At 43.5% G+C, this 19,699-nt stretch overlaps 1 protein-coding gene across 1 annotated transcript in view; it reads right to left on the reverse strand.

Annotated features, from left to right (window-relative positions):
- Positions 1-19,699, reverse strand: part of LOC121570013 (MAGUK p55 subfamily member 7-like) — a 255,999-nt gene that overhangs the window by 184,828 nt on the left and 51,472 nt on the right. The window contains exon 2 of the mRNA XM_041881459.1: positions 7,061-7,166. The gene's annotated coding sequence lies outside the window, so the exon portion shown is untranslated. The remainder of the gene's footprint in view (positions 1-7,060; positions 7,167-19,699) is intronic.

Below are 19,699 nucleotides of genomic sequence, written 5' to 3' on the forward strand. Positions count from 1 at the left end.
TCGCAGTGCATGACAAGAATGACACATCGACGAACCACCAAAGGAACACCCCATTTCTGTTTGAAAATTTAGTTGGACTGTTTTTTTATGTGCCAAAGGTTGACTTCTAAGCCACACCAATTAAGCCACCAGTCTCGCACTAGCCTACAACAGGATGTGGAATTATCAATATAACCAGATAGGAAATGCTGATGTTCCACCTAACTGACTGAACATATTGTAAACATAAACCCTACTTTCTACAACGGGTTGGTCAAAACTAGCATTGTGATTGGTTGAGACGCGTTCTAAGCCATGCTAAAAAAGCGTTTTACAACAGGCCTATCTGAGAAATCACTGCGCATCCACTGGCCAATCAGCTCAGCCAGGCAATCCATAATCTTGATCTCCACTGTAAAAAAAAAAATATATATACATTATTTCCCCTTGCTTCTAGCCTAACCTTTGGTTTGCAATAGCCTCTGTCGAGTCCCCAACAACCCGATGTTCCAGTTTTCAGGGTAAATGGAAAGAGAGGCCGTGACGCGACTTTTTGACGTTAACAAGGCGACACTCCATCTTAACTCCTCCTCCACATTTACTGGTTTGGTTGAACAGTGCAGAAGAGAACCTCCTCCGACAGTTTTTTCTTCTTCTCGTCAAGACCAGTATGATTTAGTTTCAGGCGTTTATTTTACGCCTGCTACATTAGTTTAGGTTTGCAACAACGGGGGTTTGTACAAACCTTGCCTGCCTCTCCGACCTCATTGCTTAAACTTTGAATAGCAATCTCCACCATCGCATAGAGAATGAATGTGTCGGGACGAGACAGACAGCTTTTCTGATGCTGGCGAAATCATGCATCAGCATAATTTTTATGGATATATACAAAGACATGTCAATCGAATAACAGGTAAAACGAAACAAAATGCAGCTGGTTTTCTGTCTCAGTTTCAGTTTGAAGTGATTGCATTAGCTGTGTAGTTGGCTAGCTAGCAAGGGGGAAGAGTCTGCATGGAATCGGCTAGTGGGTGATTGAAATAAATAAATAGTCTGTGTTATGAGTACAATAATTCCACTTTCTGTAAAATGGTCCGGCAGTGGGCTATAAGTGTAGCCTATAGTGTATTTCTGCTTGATGAGCATGATGATTGATGCGCTAAATTCAACACCACGGACAGCGCTATCACTGTCAGCAGCACCAGCAGTGCCTGCCCATAGCAACCTGCCCGAATGGACGACCTGAGGGCTTGGCTGGCAACAATTCCAATCGAACGAACAGCCAGTCGGTTTAAATGATAACAATGCCAATAGAACGAACGACTGGCCGGCTTGGCTGGCAACCATAGATTTGTGTCAGGACTATATTCTCGTGGAGGGATGAAATAGTAGCCTATGAATACATTGATACAAAATAAAATAAAATAAAATAAATTGGTGACCTGTTGTAGAAAAGCAATTGTACACTTGAGGTTGTGTTAAACAACTTTTTTAGCACAGCTGTGCTGTGGGTCCGCCTCGTACCGTAGATCAGCAAAGTTGTGCTAAAATAAGTCGCCTTCTCGTGTACAATTGCTTTAGTATGGCCTGAGCCCTGTCCTGGGGTGACCTGATAGTGAACACAGCAAGTGGGACATCCACAGACCAGATCCACTGATTTCTAGTGTGTGAATGTCCAACTATCTCCAAGCTAGAAAATAAAATACACAATATGTATACCACACCACTCTGCCTCCTTTATCTCCCTTTTCCTCCTCTCCTCTTTCTCCTTCCCTCCTCCCCAACCGTTCTAAATCCCCCCCTAAAATCCCCTCCGCCTGTAAATCTGAGCCCTGTTAGGTGTGTGCGTGCGTGCTATGTTTGTGTGTGTATCTGTATCTGAGCGCCGGGACTCCCTCGGTCTCTGTCTCGTAACCCGTTGCCGCGGCAGTAACTCACGCCTCAGACGTAGGCTGTTGTTAAAGGCATGCCGTGTCATTAGTGGGCGCATGCAGTTTTAGGAGTACACTATCTTGTTTTCACATGTGTGCACGTGCTCCCCATTAAGCGCAGACTGTGACAGACAGAGCGCACTCTTCCAGTCCATAAAACACACATCCAAATATTTGTGCTGTGATGCTGCATGGTTAGAGAGAGAGGAAAAGAGGGGGAGCGATGAAGGGAGAGATAGATAGGGGAGGAGAGAGATAGAGGGAGAGAGGGAGAAACAGAAGGAGAGACAGGGAGGGGAAGAGAAAGAGCAGCTCTAGATAGAGGATAGAGGGTGAAGGTTGGGAGGGTGTCAGGTTAAGGGTGTTTTTGTGCAGATCAGAAAGGGTATATAAATGGTCCTGAAATGAGGGGTCCCTTCACTTCAAGTTCCATTAAGGGGTGGCTGTCACTAATACAGTGTTACAGGTTGTGTCCCTATATAGTGCACAAATGGGAATGGGGTGGCATTTGGGACTCAGCTACAGAGTAACAATGATCCTTTCAAATGAGATCATTCAGCAAATCAATAAAGAAACTATGCAGACTGAATATTAAAATACTAGGAACGGCAAAATATATGTACATGAGACCCACCACCATAACACAGCCGCAGTATGTTTCATGAACGGTATATAATTACAGCGTATTAAACTGTGGTCAAGGGAAACGCTCGTACACATTACATTTTGAGATGGAAATATTGTTAAATATGAACACTAAAATCCTCCTGGACGCCAGTACTGGGGAGCAAAACGCTGCTCTGTTTGTGGAAAATATTAAATGAATTGTTGAAAAAAGGGTACAGTTTGCGTGCGTCTGTGTGTACACATTGTTGAATAGCCTAGCTGTTCTCCAGAGGCATGCCAGAATGTCACCCTGTCCTGTCCTATTAGGCGAGCTGCGCTGGATGAGCAGAAACATTCACACACACAGTCACAAACGCACACACACACACACATCCTATTAGGTGGAGCAATGGCTAGCCGGGAGGCTGCAGGGCGGTAATTGTCGGTAATAGTTGTTAAGTTTATGTGGGATTGGGGTTTTTAATTAAGACGCAGCTACAAACCAGGCCTGGCTGTGTAATGTTCCTGGCCTGACACAGGGAGAGACGGGGAGAGAGAGGGAGACAGGGAGGGTTAGGGAGGGAGGGAGGGAGGGAGACAGGGAGGGTTAGGGAGGGAGGGAGGGAGGGAGGGAGGGAGGGAGGGAGGGAGGGAGGGAGGGAGTTTTCCTACTTACAAAGCATGTAGAGGTCTGTAATTTTTATCATAGGTACACTTCAACTGTGAGAGACGGAATCTAAAACAAAAATCCAGAAAATCACATTGTATGATTTTTAAGTAATTAATTTGCATTTTATTGCATGACATAAGTATTTGATACATCAGAAAAGCATAACTTAATATTTGGTACAGAAACCTTTGTTTGCAATTACAGAAATCATACGTTTCCTGTAGGTCTTGACCAGGTTTGCACACACTGCAGCAGGGATTTTGGCCCAATCCTTTCAGCTCCCTCCAAAGATGTTCTATTGGGTTCAGGTCTGGAGACTGGCTAGGCCACTCCAGGACCTTGAGATGGTTCTTACGGAGCCACTCCTTAGTTGCCCTGGCTGTGTGTTTCAGGTCGTTGTCATGCTGGAAGACCCAGCCACGACCCATCTTCAATGCTCTTACTGAGGTAAGGAGGTTGTTGGCCAAGATCTCGCGATACATGGCCTCATCCATCCTCCCCTCAATACGGTGCAGTCGTCCTTTCCCCTTTGCAGAAAAGCATCCCCAAAGAATTATGTTTCCACCTCCATGCTTCACGGTTGGGATGGTGTTCTTGGGGTTGTACTCATCCTTCTTCTTCCTCCAAACACGGCGAGTGGAGTTTAGACCAAAAAGCTCTATTTTTGTCTCATCAGACCACATGACCTTCTCCCATTCCTCCTCTGGATCATCCAGATGGTCATTGGCAAACTTCAGATGGGCCTGGACATGCGCTGGCTTGAGCAGGGGGACCTTGCGTGCGCTGCAGGATTTTAATCCATGACGGCGTAGTGTGTTACTAATGGTTTTCTTTGAGACTGTGATCCCAGCTCTCTTCAGGTCATTGACCAGGTCCTGCCGTGTAGTTCTGGGCTGATCCCTCACCTTCCTCATGATCATTGATGCCCCACGAGGTGAGATCTTGCATGGAGCCCCAGACCGAGGGTGATTGACCGTCATCTTGAACTTCTTCCATTTTCTAATAAATGTGCCAACAGTTGTTGCCTTCTCACCAAGCTGCTTGCCTATTGTCCTGTAGCCCATCCCAGCCTTGTGCAGGTCTACAATTTTATCCCTGATATCCTTACACAGCTCTCTGGTCTTGGCCATTGTGGAGAGGTTGGAGTCTGTTTGATTGAGTGTGTGGACAGGTGTCTTTTATACAGGTAACGAGTTCAAACAGGTGCAGTTAATACAGGTAATGAGTGGAGAACATGAGGGCTTCTTAAAGAAAATCTAACAGGTCTGTGAGAGCCGGAATTCTTACTGGTTGGTAGGTGATCAAATACTTATGTCATGCAATAAAATGCAAATTAATTACTTAAAAATCATACTATGTGATTTTCTGGATTTTTGTTTTAGATTCCGTCTCTCACAGTTGAACTGTACCTATGATAAAAATTACAGACCTCTACATGCTTTGTAAGTAGGAAAACCTGCAAAATCGGCAGTGTATCAAATACTTGTTCTCCCCACTGTATATATGTTTTACGGACATAGTATGTTTTACATGAGTTATCTTGTTGTTATTAGTTGTTTATAGTCCCAACCTTAAGCTCCATTCAACCCCTCCCATCTACCTCTTAACACCATCCATATTGGATTTCTATTTGCTATATATTTTTCAACTGTGCTGTGATGTTTCACAAAAGTTCTGAACCTTTCTATTCTCATTCTTTCTACAGATTGTAAATTGAAAATAAAATTTTTTGCTAAAAGTATTATTATATTATTGATCGATTGACTATGACTTTTCAGATCACCCAGTAATGCTATCTGCAGTGTTAGCTCCAGGTAAATATTGCAATTATTCAGCCATTCCTGGACCTGTAACCAAAAACAAGCTACATATGGACAGTACCAAAACAAATGATCTAATGATTCGGTCTCTTCGCAGCAAAATCTGCAGAGCATATCTGTTCATAAACCCTGTGCAATGGAATCGGTACGTACAAAATCTCTTCCCAACTATTTTGCAATCTATATGGCATAAGGCAATGTTTCTTAAACTTGTAGAAGGCAGAATAGTTTTTCCTAAACTAAATATAAGTGTTGATATTAGAAGACCCCTTTTCCATCTGTTTGACATGGAATCAAGATGGAAAATAGTTGAAAAATGTATACATGCCTTATTTTCTCAAATATATAGACTCTTAGCTTTCATTTGACATCCAATTTGAAATGCTCCTATGAACTTCAAATGTTAGTACTCATTGGTCCTTTTACATGGAGATTACCATATCTCTTTCAAATACCTCAGAAGGTGTGAGCATAGATTGGTTATGACTGGATGCATTAACCTTAAACAAAGGAACTAAGCAGGCTGCTATCTCTGATTTGATTTGGTCTCTGCACCACAGGAACCTTGGCTTGAATGGCTGAACCTCTGACTTAACAGGCCTCGGATGGAGTTCCAAAACATTTCAGCTTGTGGTTGGTCAAGGTGTGGTGTTTGAACAGCTCAGGATCAGTACAGAGCCAGATGCTGCTCATGTGAGGCTAGTCTTTCCACATAAAGTTTGTGTGTGTATTTATGTGTGCGTACATTTCTGTATGTTTTTTAGATTTTAGCAGACACTCTTATCCAGAGCGACTTACAGGAGCAATCAGGGTTAAGTGCCTTGCTCAAGGGCCCATCGACAGATTTTTCACCTAGTCGGCTCTGAGATTCGAACCAGCAATCTTTCGATTACTGGCCCAATGCTTTTAACCACTAGGCTACACGCCGCCATGTGAGTGTGCTTAGTGTGTGTGTGTGTGTGTGTATATGAACCCATCTTTCTAGTGTCTGCCCCAAGAACGTTGAGGTCATTTTATGTGCACAGCAGGGTCTTCCCTCCACGCATCACATTAACACACTGACCAAGCCCTTTTAATGCATTAAATACTATATTAAAAGTTTCCCTGCCTTGTTTAAATAAAAAGTGATGGAAACCAAATTCATTTGACATGTTACATTTTCTGTAAGCCCTTCAGGCAGTCTGTCTTTTACAGAGTACAGTTGATAGAGAGATAGATAGATGGAGAGAGAAAGAAGGAGAGAGAGATAGAGATAAACAGAGGGAGAGACAGAGGCGAGAGAGAGAGCGAGAGAGAGAGAGAGAGAGAGAGAGAGAGACAGAGGGAAAAGGGGAGAGTTATAAAGAGAGTGAAAGAGAGAGAGATAGAGGTAGAGTTATAAAGAGAGTGATAAAGAGAGAGAGAGAGAGAGAGAGAGAGAGAGAGAGAGAGAGAGAGAGAGAGAGAGAGAGAGAGAGAGAGAGAGAGAGAGAGAGAGAGAGAGAGAGAGAGAGAGAGAGAGAGAGAGAGAGAGAGATCATCCACTCTGAAGGCAGGTGTTCTGTTCAGGGTCAGGTTAGAATATGAGCTGAGGTTTTAGTGTGAAGATCAAAGTTCAACTATCCCAGAAGACACCAGCTGGGCCATCTGGTGAGTCAGTCTCTGGCTCTGTCCCAAATAGCACCCTATCCCTATATAGTGCACTACTTTTGACCAAAGCCTATAGGGCTCTGGTCAAAAGTAGTGAACTAAAGGGAATACTATGGTGCCACTTGAGACGCAGTCTAACAAGGCTGCTAGAATCACTAGCACTCAGTAGGCGCATATCATACAGATATAATACAATTTCAGCAAACACTTAGTCAGGCAGTTAGGCTTACATAGGCCTACTATGTACAAAAGAAAGCAATTCACAGGAAGGGAGAAACACACTAAGCCACGATTAACAAACAGACAAGACAAAGGGCTTACCTGAGCTCTCTCTTCCATACACACACACAAGGAGAGACACATACAAACAGGCACACACACACACTAAGGCAGAGACACACCCACAGAGCGTAGCAGCAACTCACTTAATCAGACCTGTTACTCTGGTTCCTTCAGTTACTGTGCCAGAAGACTCAGAACGCTCCACCCCTTCACTTCACTCTATACACTTCACTCTACCACCTTTAGAGCCTGTCAGAGAGAGGGAGAGAGAGAGAGAGGGAGAGAGAGAGAGAGAGAGAGAGAGAGAGAGAGAGAGAGAGAGAGAGAGAGAGAGAGAGAGAGAGAGAGAGAGAGACAGAGAGAGAGAGAGAGAGAGAGAGAGACAGAGAGACAGAGAGAGAGAGAGAGAGAGAGAGAGAGAGAGAGAGAGAGAGAATTAAATTATTTTACACACAGCATACAGATGAGATAGACAGGAGTTACTATAAACACATTTCTGAGGAAGTGCCATTCATATATCGTAGCAAAACCCATTCAGAAAATATCCTCAAATGCATTTACCACCGATCACCACTAGATGGGGCGGACTGCACACAGAAGCAATACAGCGTAGTCCAGTGTAGAGTATACCAGTTCATGAAAGGCATTCCCTGCAACTCATTCCTGTGCTGCCTTCCGCATGATGAGAGAGACTACACGGCTAATGACGGATAGAGCAAGCTATGACTCTCCGAATCACTCCGCTTCCTATTAAATAAATACTTTAAGATTTTGGCAATGAGGCCCTTTATCTACTTCCCAAAATCAGATGAACTTGTGATTACCATTTGCATTTCTCTGTGTCCAGTATGAAGGAAGTTAGAAGTTAGTGTTGCACGGTATACCGGTACCACAGTAATATCACGGTACCAAAACGTCATGATACTTATGATATCAACATTGTAGAATACCGTAGTACCCTTTCATATGATACCACCAACTTTTTCAGCCCTACCGATCTAAAGAACATGCTGGCGCCTGTTATAAAATGTCAGTTTTGTTTATAAATTCAGTTGAATTTAAGCAACAGCCACTAGTCTCTTGTATGCACAGGTCCAATAATATCCACCTCACTTTCATGCGCATATCACTTGTGGCAGGTGTAATCATACATTGTATCAACATTGCTCGTTGCGAGCTGCTCCAATGTAACAAATGTACAAATCTAACAACAGAAGACTCATCAGGATCTGGTTATAATCAAGAGCAAAGACCAGTCTGAGTAGACTTTGCAAGTTCACTGTCATGCAGCCTCTGAGTGTCAGATAGGGAAAATGGAGCACCGCTCCGCTACAGGCATGCCTGCAGCTTTACAGCAATGAAAACGACTTGTCTCTAGCCTAAATGGAAAGAAAAATATGACCCATATTACCAGAGATGCCTTTTTTTCTTTCTATCGGGGTTCGCTCGCATTTTATATAATTTCACAAACCATGTCGCGGGCCGTTTTAAACTAATGCCGAGTCTCTAATTATTGGTTTAATAACAAACAACGTTGTTCAGTCATGTTGCCTAGCTAGCTAACAACCTGGTAACTTGACAGTAAGTTTAGGCACCCTGGATATGTGACCTGTCTGCCTGCCTGGGGCTAGCAGTGTAGATAGAACCCTTTCTCCTTAATGAGCTTTTGTAATAAACGGAAGTGTTTTTTAGCCCCCACTTTGTCCGTCGGGCACTGGTTTCCCAGGATAAGTCTCTCATGCCATGCCATGCCGCCGTGCATTAATTAAATTGAATTGCGCCTGTGCCATGGAGAGGTGATCCCTGACACAGAAGTGTGTGTGTGTGTGTGTGTGTGTGTGTGTGTGTGTGTGTGTGTGTGTGTGTGTGTGTGTGTGTGTGTGTGTGTGTGTGTGTGTGTGTGTGTGTGTGTGTGTGTGTGTGTGTGTGTGTGTGTGTGTGTGTGTGTGTGTGTGTGTGTGTGTGTGTGTGTGTGTGTGTGTGTGTGTGTGTGTGTGTGTGCGTGTGTGTGTATATGTGTGTGTGAGACAGTGGAATGCGGCATGATAAAGAACGTGGCCTCAACTCCCCCAGCCATAGTACTATGGGTTAGAACTCCACAAAGACCTGCACTGTCTGCATGGGAAGGGACTGAACGAGCGGACAGGGTAGAGAGGGAGGAGAGCGGAAGAAGAGAGGGAGCAGAGATAGGGGTGTTAGAAATGAGAGTGGCCTAAAAGTTCCAGAGAATAGGGAATGAATATCTCTGGCCATTCGTTCGACGGCATTAACCACCCAGCTGGTATGCTAACTGTAAGTCGCTCTGGATAAGAGCGATAAGAGCGTCTGCTAAATGACTAAAATGTAAATGTAAAATGTGTACCCCCTCCTCAGCCCCTTGCTTCCCTCACTCAGCCCTGTCTGTGCCTGACTGCCCGTCTCACCTCACCTCGCCTGCTTTGAATGACAATAGAACCCTGGCAGGGGATGAGATTACTGGTGGCCATCTCCACTGGCACACCTGATGAGGTCACACAGTCAATAGGACAGGCCCCCTGGTGAGAGACACACACCTGCTGTCACCACCCTCACTCAGAGAGCAGCACCTGAGAGGACTGGACTTGTGTTGTGAGTGTAGGGCTCTCTCTCTCTGTCACACAAACACACAGGAGTTAAAGCAACAAAAAAATCCCATGACTCCGGGATGCTGACCTTCTAGGCAGAGTTGCATAGAAAAAGCCATATCTCAGACTGGCCAATAAAAAGAAAATATTAAGATGGGCAGTCTGAGATATGGCTTTTTCTTTGCAACTCTGCCTAGAAAGTCAGCATCCCGGAGTTGCCTCTTCACTGTTGACGTTGAGACTGGTGTTTTGCGGGTACTATTTAATGAAGCTGCCAGTTGAGGACCTGTGAGGCGCCTGTTTCTCAAACTAGACACTCTAATGTATTTGTCCTCTTGCTCAGTTGTGCACCGGGGCCTCCCACTCCTCTTTCTATTCTGGTTAGAGCCAGTTTGCGTTGTTCTGTGAAGGGAGTAGTACACAGCGTTGTACGAGATCTTCAGTTTCTTGGCATTTTCTCGCATAGAATAGCCTTCATTTCTCAGAACAAGAATAGATGACGAGTTTCAGAAGAAAGTATTTGTTTCTGGCCATTTTGAGCCTGTAATCGAACCCACAATTGCTGATGCTCCAGATACTCAACTAGTCTCAAGAAGGCCAGTTTTATTGCTTCTTTAATCAGCACAACAGTTTTCAGCTGTGCTAACATAATTGCAAAAGGGTTTTCTAATTATCAATTAGCCTTTTAAAATGATAAACTTGGATTAGCAAACACAACGTGCCATTGGAACACAGGACTGATGGTTGCTGATAATGGGCCTCTGTACGCCTATGTAGATATTCCATTAAAAATCAGCCGTTTCCAGCTACAATAGCCATTTACAACATTAACAATGTCTACACTGTATTTCTGATCAATTTTATGTTATTTTAATGGAAAATTGATTTTCTTTCGAAAACAAGGACATTTCTAAGTGACACCAAACTTTTTGAACGGTAGTGTATATTTTTTTAAATTACAAAGTATGTTATTGCCTCCTATGGCTCTCGCAACTTGAATGCGCCTCGAGAGGAAAATGTATCGCGCATAGAACACACAAGAAAAAGCCTACTAGGTAAATAGGTAAACTATTCTACTATGGGGTTGTCTGATTTTGTTTTAATAACAACATTACATGGCAAAAATAGTAGCGCTGGAAAGTTACATGCTGAGTGATAAAGTATAGGCTTTGAATTTATGTCAGCAGCTACAGTAGGCTACACACCACTGTCTAAGTTGAGCACTGCTGTCGTGCGGATTATATACTATTTAATTCCCTTCATTTGAACAATCATGCATGTCAGTTCAGTGCACACAGTGTAACAGTGTAAATACATTTATTTGGGAATATATTTTGTAGAACAGATATGCTTCTGTCTGTATTAGGCTATGTCATCTACAAACCAGCATCCCCCCATCCCCCCAGAGATTTTTATTGCGGATCTATATTGATCTAAATAACGACCTCTCCAGAATCCATATGACGGAAGCCCGTTGCAGTGACGGAGAAATGTAACCGCTCCACACACACACACACACACGCACACACACCTTCCCCTAAGTGAAGCAGCAGGTACCCATAAGCCTTTTCACTATGCCCAGTCACTCTAAATGTCAGGGTTGCTGGGTAACCTCCATTCTGACAGTAGTGGTAGGCTATATATTGTAGGCTAATAAAGTAGTAGTGTACCTACGCAGTGCCCCCAACTGAGTAGAGGGATGGGTTAACTTTAAAGCCACAATGTGGGAATATGGGGCAAATTCTCCATAAACAATGTCCTCAGTCAGTCAGCCAGTCAGCCAGTTAGCCAGATCAGCCACTCAGGCAGTCAGTGTATGCTAGGTCAAGTCAAGGGAGCTGCAGTCAGTCAGTCAGTCAGTGAAAGAGGATGTAGGGAGGGAGGGAGGGAGGATGTCTGGATATAGACCATTAGTAGATGCATAATTTAAAAGGCTGAACGACAGCATTCAAAGCATCATGCTACACTGACTTTTATGGGGAGATACACTACCGAGAGAGAGGGAGAGATTGAGAGAGAGAGAGAGAGAGAGAGAGAGAGAGAGAGAGAGAGAGAGAGAGAGAGAGAGAGAGAGAGAGAGGGAGAGAGAGAGAGAGAGATGAAGAGAGAGAGAGTGAGAGAGAGAGACGAAGAGAGAGAGAGAGCGAGACGAAGAGAGAGAGAGAGAGAGAGAGAGAGAGAGAGAGAGAGAGAGAGAGAGAGAGAGAGAGAGAGAGAGAGAGAGAGAGAGAGCATGAGAGAGAGAGAGAGAGAGAGAGCATGAGAGTGGAGGTCACTGGCCCCATCACTGACTGAGGAGTCAGAGCAGAGTTAGAGGCAGTCCACTGCAGTAGTACTACTAGAGTGATTCCTCACAAAACCCAGATTAAAAAAGACCATGATTTTGGTGATTTTCATGAAATGTAATCCATAGAATAGTCCTTTGGAGGAAGGATTGTTGACATATACACTGAGTATACCAAACATTAGGAACACCTTCCTAATATTGAGATGCACCCCGCCTTTTGCCCTCAGAACAGCCTAAATTCATCGGGGCATAGACTCTACAAGGTGTCGAAAGCGTTCCACAGGGATGCTGGCCCATGTTGACTCCAATGCATCCCACAGATGTGTCAAGAAGTTGGCTGAATGTCCTTTGGGTGGTGGACCATTCTTGATACACACGGGAAACTGTTGAGCGTGACACCTACTACCAGACCCCGTTCAAAGGCATTTACATGTTTTGTCTTGCCCATTCATGCTCTGAATGGCACACATACACAATCCATGTCTCAAGGCTTAAAAATCCTTCTTCAACCTGTCTCCTCCTCTTCATCTACACTGATTGAAGTGGATTTAACAAGTGACATCAATAAGGGACCATAGCTTTCACCTGGATTAACCTGGTCAGTCTACAGTGAGGGAAAAAAGTATTTGATCCCCTGCTGATTTTGTACGTTTGCCCACTGACAAAGACATGATCAGTCTATAATTTTAATGGTAGGTTTATTTGAACAGTGAGAGACAGAATAACGCATGTCAAAAATGTTATAAATTGATTTGCATTTTAATGAGGGAAATAAGTATTTGACCCCTCTGCAAAACATGACTTAGTACTTGGTGGCAAAACCCTTGTTGGCAATCACAGAGGTCTGGATAAGAGCGTCTACTAAAATGAAAATGAAAATGACCCAGGAACTGGCACTCTCTCTCGGGAAGGGGAGACCCACCGAGGGGGGTAACCGGAGCTCAGACATCAAACAGGGGCCCCACCTGGAAAAACGGCCCAAGAGGGGATGTAGAGGGAAAGGGTCAGCTTTGGCCACCAGGTCAGGTTGCACACTAACACACACATGACCACTGTATGTAGAGCAGCTGGTCAGGCAGGGATCAAGACAGTTCACTCATATAACAAAGACCATGTTAGTCTTCGTCAGGGCCCAGTTTTTCAAAAGTTATCTATCCGGATTTCAGATACTTAAAAAAAAATATATGCACTCACTACTGTAAGTCGCTCTGGATAAGAGCGTCTGCTAAATGACTCAACTGTAAAATGTAAATGTAAATGTGACGAGGTCTAGGCCTCTATGAAAAGGTGTTACAGTTTATAGGACCATTCTCAAAGAAAGAGCAGTTGCTATATTTTGGTCCCCTCTTGGGACTCTTATTGTGCCACCAAATAGGCCTACTACTTGTAGCTTCAACTAATCCAGTCGCTAAGCTTCTTAGCAATGACAACAGACAGACACTTGTTAAGCAAGCTGGGTGAAAGGGGCCCATAGAAAACTAGACTCCAGTAACTGCCAGTCAAATCTACTCGTAGAAAGAAAACAAAACTTTCACAAAGTGTTATGGCTCCTTCGTTCAATCTCTCTCTTTGATATTCACTCACACAACCCTTTTTCTGTCCTTCCACATGGGTCACATGACTTAAGCCAGTCACAGAGATATATTGGGGAAAGGTAGGTCCAGTTCTTTCCCATGGATGACTTTTGAGGATTTTATTTTCAATGGGTATAAGTCAGCATCCCACACAGTGTTCAGATAATAGGGCTGGGAATTGCCAGGGACCTCACGATAAGATAATATCACGATACTTACAGTGAGGGAAAAAAGTATTTGATCCCCTGCTGATTTTGTACGTTTGCCCACTGACAAAGAAATGATCAGTCTATAATTTTAATGGTAGGTTTATTTGAACAGTGAGAGACAGAATAACAACAAAAAAATCCAGAAAAACGCATGTCAAAAACGTTATAAATTGATTTTAATTTTAATTAGGGAAATAAGTATTTGACCCCTCTGCAAAACATGACTTAGTACTTGGTGGCAAAACCCTTGTTGGCAATCACAGAGGTCAGACGTTTCTTGTAGTTGGCCACCAGGTTTGCACACATCTCAGGAGGGATTTTGTCCCACTCCTCTTTGCAGATCTTCTCGAAGTCATTAAGGTTTCGAGGCTGACGTTTGCCAACTCGAACCTTCAGCTCCCTCCACAGATTTTCTATGGGATTAAGGTCTGGAGACTGGCTAGGCCACTCCAGGACCTTAATGTGCTTCTTCTTGAGCCACTCCTTTGTTGCCTTGGCCGTGTGTTTTGGGTCATTGTCATGCTGGAATACCCATCCACAACCCATTTTCAATGCCCTGGCTGAGGGAAGGAGGTTCTCACCCAAGATTTGACGGTACATGGCCCCGTCCATCGTCCCTTTGATGCGGTGAAGTTGTCCTGTCCCCTTAGCAGAAAAACACCCCCAAAGCATAATGTTTCCACCTCCATGTTTGACGGTGGGGATGGTGTTCTTGGGGTCATAGGCAGCATTCCTCCTCCTTCAAAGACGGTGAGTTGAGTTGATGCCAAAGAGCTCCATTTTGGTCTCATCTGACCACAACACTTTCACCCAGTTCTCCTCTGAATCATTCAGATGTTCATTGGCAAACTTCAGACGGGCATGTATATGTGCTTTCTTGAGCATGGGGACCTTGCGGGTGCTGCAGGATTTCAGTCCTTCACGGCGTAGTGTGTTACCAATTGTTTTCTTCGTGACTATGGTCCCAGCTGCCTTGAGATCATTGACAAGATCCTCCCGTGTAGTTCTGGGCTGATTCCTCACCGTTCTCATGATCATTGCAACTCCACGAGGTGATATCTTTCAACTCTTAATGATCGGCTATGAAAAGCCAACTGAGAGACCTGAGCCCTAGGACCATACGTCGGGACTACCGGCCGTGGTGACTCCTTGCTGTCCCCAGTCCGCCTGGCCTTGCTGCTATTCCAGTTTCAACTGTTCTGCCTGCGGTTATGGAACCCCTACCTGTCCCAGACCTGCTGTTTTCAACTCTTAATGATCGGCTATGAAAAGCCAACTGAGATTTATTCCTGATTATTATTTGACCATGCTTGTCACTTATGAACATGTTTGAACATCTTGGCATGGTTCTGTTATAATCTCCACCCGGCACAGCCAGAAGAGGACTGGCCACCCCTCATAGCCTGGTTCCTCTCTAGGTTTCTTCCTAGGTTTTGGCCTTTCTAGGGAGTTTTTCCTAGCCACCGTGCTTCTACACCTGCATTACTAGCTGTTTGGGGTTTTAGGCTGGGTTTCTGTACAGCACTTCGAGATATTAGCTGATGTAAGAAGGGCTATATAAAATAAAATTGATTGATTGATTGATTGATATCTTGCATGGAGCCCCAGGCCGAGGGAGATTGACAGTTATTTTGTGTTTCTTCCATTTGTGAATAATCTTATCAACTGTTGTCACCTTCTCACCAAGCTGCTTGGCGATGGTCTTGTATCCCATTCCAGCCTTGTGTAGGTCTACAATCTTGTCGCTGACATCCTTGGAGAGCTCTTTGGTCTTGGCTATGGTGGAGAGTTTGGTATCTGATTGATTGATTGCTTCTGTGGACAGGTGTCTTTTATACAGGTAACAAACTGAGATTAGGAGCACTCCCTTTAAGAGTGTGCTCCTAATCTCAGCTCGTTACCTGTATAAAAGATACCTGGGAGCCAGAAATCTTTCTGATTGAGAGGGGGTCAAATACTTATTTCCCTCATTAAAATGCAAATCAATTTATAACATTTTTTAAATGCGTTTTTCTGGATTTTTTGTTGTTGTTATTCTGTCTCTCACTGTTCAAATAAACCTACCATTAAAATTATAGACTGATCATTTCTTTGTCAGTGGGCAAACGTACAAAATCAGCAGGGGATCAAATACTTTTTTCCCTCACTGTAGGTACCGATATGATATCAGGCAAATTACATTTACAGGGCTGGATCCCAAAATAAATGTGTAAAGTGATAAAAACAAATTAATTTAGTTGTGCAAGACATTTTATAGATAAAACGATAAGTAGCATATTGTTTTTAAACATGTGCATGCTTTCCTGGTCATGGAGGAGAGAGGACGGGGGAAGAGACATGGAGGACGGACTTTTTCCCAAATCAGAAAAGGCCTAGGTGTGTGCCTTAACATGAAAGTATCAGTGTGCGGACCATTTTGGATGTGTGTGTGTCCCTGGGGACAGCGAGTTTGCTTATCGGGGATCCACGGGGACAGCTCTGGTCAGGCGAGTTCAAGCGGGTTGTTCATGTTCAGTTGGTGACAAACAATAACTAATAATAAAAACAACTCAAAACGAAAGATACAAAATCAAAAGACCCACGGGTCGGTAGATCACACTCGTTCAGCTGATTAGCTCGGTAATCTGCATACCACAGACTTCTTATGCATACCAGAGCTTCCTTACTTGGCCCCGGCAGCCACACTGCCCCCTAGGGGTTGGATGTGTATCATGGTAGTGTGTTGAATAACTCTCGCCTACCACTCTTACCTGCAGTACCTACTACATAACACTACCCTTTGAGCCCAACCGACAACCACATAAATACTTGCCTACTAAAATAATTCATTCCAGAGAATAATGTCTGAGACCGCAAACCTCCATCTCTAGGGAAGCTTAGTAGAACTACAACTTCCCTTTTCTCAAGGACCATAACAACACCACCCATGGATGCCACTTCCACTTAGTCTTCCTTCTCATCCATTCAATGCATGTAGCATGCATAAATCAATGGGAGCAAAGCCCTGTGTCTCGGCTCCAGCCTGGATCTAAATCAGCCTGAGAGGACGGCTCTAAAGCCCCTAGCTCTTATTTATACTACCAGGAAGATTCCAAGCCATTGAGCATCCTCAATACTCTGACACACAGCTCCAAAGGGAGAACCCAGAGTTTCTCAGAAACTATGGTTAAACCCAATAGAGGATGTTTTAAATTACTGTCCGAGGGGAATTATTTGAGATTAAATGAAAAGGGGAAAAAGGTAACGAAGGGTGCAAAACGGTTTTACATCATGATGACTTCAGTACAACCATGGGAATGGGTTTTTCTGCCTGCGTCCCAAATGGCACCCTATTCCCTATATAATGCACTACTTCTAACCAGAGCCCTATGGGTCCTATGGGTCCTGGTAAAATGTAGTGCAGTATATAGGGAATGGGTATCATTTGGGATGCAGCCATTCAGTCCTAGGCCTATGAACTGAAGAAATGCCCTTTGCTGTCCAATAAGAAACATAATTGTTAAATTCCCAGGCAAGCTAGTACCTCAAGGACACAAAGAGACACTGTGTGAACCCGATAGCAGAATAAAGTGGTTATTTATTACGGTCACTGTAACCATTTTTATCAATGACTGACTTTTGCAAAGAGCAAGAAGAGGAGTCAAGGCTTCTAATTTCTCACAGAATGTGCCCATTGAAAGTGAAAGGCTAGCCACACGCACACTGACTTTTCCCTTAACTTTAATAAGACACACAGGAGGAGGACCAGAATCTGATTTGCGACAGCCTGAACCACTCACAGGTAGCCTAGTCCTCCAGCTCCAAATTCAATATTCTAGCCTGCCGGGGACTGCAAACAACATGCCAGCAAGCTAACAAACAAGTAGACTAGTACTAGACTAGACCTACACTTCCAAAGCTTCCTTATCCCCATTGAAGATCATGCACAAATATACTAAAAAGCAGATGATTAGGAGTAGACAATCCTTGTCTTAAAGGTAGCCTAGATAGTTGGTCTTTATGTAATGGCCAGCCTGTTTGGCTGCAGTGGGCTTCTCTAGGTAGCCTGGTTTAACTACACTGAATGTTGCACTCATCATGTTCAGTCTAGTTTAACCAGGCTAGCATCCTGTGTAGGGCCTCCAGCCTCCTTCAGCCTCCTTGCCTATACTGCAGTGGGTTATATATGGTCAGTCTCATGGCTTGATCATTACATTTAGCTCCATACAATAACTATATAACATACCAAACAAATACCATTTTCAATATCTTCAATTAAGAGAAGCAGTAAAAAAGAAAATGTATATTAATCATTACAGCAATCAGTACTGTATTGTCCTGTACTCTACTGAACTCTACTCTAATTTTATTGTGCTCTACAGTACTGTACTCTAATATACTCTACTGTTCTGTGCTGTGAAACATAGACGTCTATGATTGGTTCAGATTTGGTCCGATCCGGACCAACCAAATTTGGTCTTGTTTGGCGGTGGAGCTCATTAAAATAATAGCCAGTGTGTAGTGTTGTAACAATACCGAAATACCAGGTTAAGTATCACGATACTCGATACCGTCACGATACTCGATACCAAAACGTTACCATGGCAAAAAAAGAAGGCATATTAGCCAAAGTCACAGAATGGCACTTGATTCAGACAGATAAACTCAGCTACTGCCCTGTTCAATCGTTGGGCATCTTTTGAATTCAATATCATTACATTTGACATTTGACATACTCAAGGCCAGTCTCGGTCTCGAGTCCGGTCTCGAGACCACATATTGAGTGTCTCTGTCTCGTCTTGTGTATAATACATTTTTACTCGGACAATGAGGACTCCTAATTTCCTGAGACCAGCCGAGACCAGCGGAGTAAAAACCTCAATTATCAGCTCCCATTCAGTCAGTGCATAAAACCGCTTTGCCAGGCCAAATATCCACACTCCTTCCATGACACATTTCGTCTATCAAAACCTGGGCTTCCTACTTTACTCGTAACATTACTGTCCTTTACTTTAGTTGAAAAATATCCTCAAACGCTTGTCAGAACTTCCTTAATTCGCTGGTAGGGAAAAGTGGGGGAGATTATTTGAAGTTGCACACTCACTATTAGTAAGGGTAGACTGGGGGAAGTTGTAACATATTTTGTCTTTTTATCTATTATAGACATGTTTGGGTTAGTGATCATTTGTAGTGGCTCTTTATTTGCCCTCAGAATGCATTTTTTTTACCATTCTGAATGTCTAAAGCAGCCTATGGGTCGCAGACATGTTTAAAAAATAATAATTAGGAACTCAGTCGGGGTTTCAATTTTTGTTGAGCGTTCTAATATATAATATTGCCATTTTGCAGACGCTTTTATCCAAAGCAACTAACAGTCATATGTGCATACATTTTTCATATGGGTGGTCCTGAGAATCAAACCCACTACCCTGTTGTTACAAGCACCATGCTCTACCAATTGAGCTACAAAGGACCACACATTTCATGTAGAATAGTAGAATACACAAGGTGCAATTTCGAAATTTGGTCGTGGATCACCAGTTTTTCTCTTGTTATACCAGTCACTGACAGTCACTCAACTAGCCATGTCAGCTAACAATTTTTAGATTGCCCAGGAGCCCTGACCTCCAGGGGGCCCACATATTGATTTTGTTAGTCTCGCTTAGGACCCCCAAAAGGGGGCATGTTTTCATAAGCTTGGGTCCCAGGAAAACAGAGAATTTCTCATTTGGGTCCCAGGTTGAAAAAGTTTACAAATTCCTGGTCTAAAGAATGCATATGTTCTTCTGAAATATGAACACAGAAATACTGGACATTTTGAACACAATTACAATCATGGTCTTGGTCTCAACTCGGTCTCGGACCCCTCAACCCCCTCCCGGTTTCAGTCTTGACTAGGTCCCCCCAAAAACTCATTACATAAAGGTTGCAGCAGCCTAGGCTACACCTAAACAGAGATCTGACATGCTGTATGGGATGAAAACGAGACCATTTTTCAGTCTGATCAACTGTAGGCTACTAATAAGAGCAGATGCATACAGCCTATGTGTGCTGTCCATTTGGTCAGGGTAACCATTTGTGTGTCAGCAGAAAATGTGAATGTGATCAAATTTGGTTTATATTCAAAATT

The sequence above is a fragment of the Coregonus clupeaformis genome, chromosome 7 (assembly GCF_020615455.1).
Source record: "Coregonus clupeaformis isolate EN_2021a chromosome 7, ASM2061545v1, whole genome shotgun sequence".
NCBI classification, from domain to species: domain Eukaryota; kingdom Metazoa; phylum Chordata; class Actinopteri; order Salmoniformes; family Salmonidae; genus Coregonus; species Coregonus clupeaformis.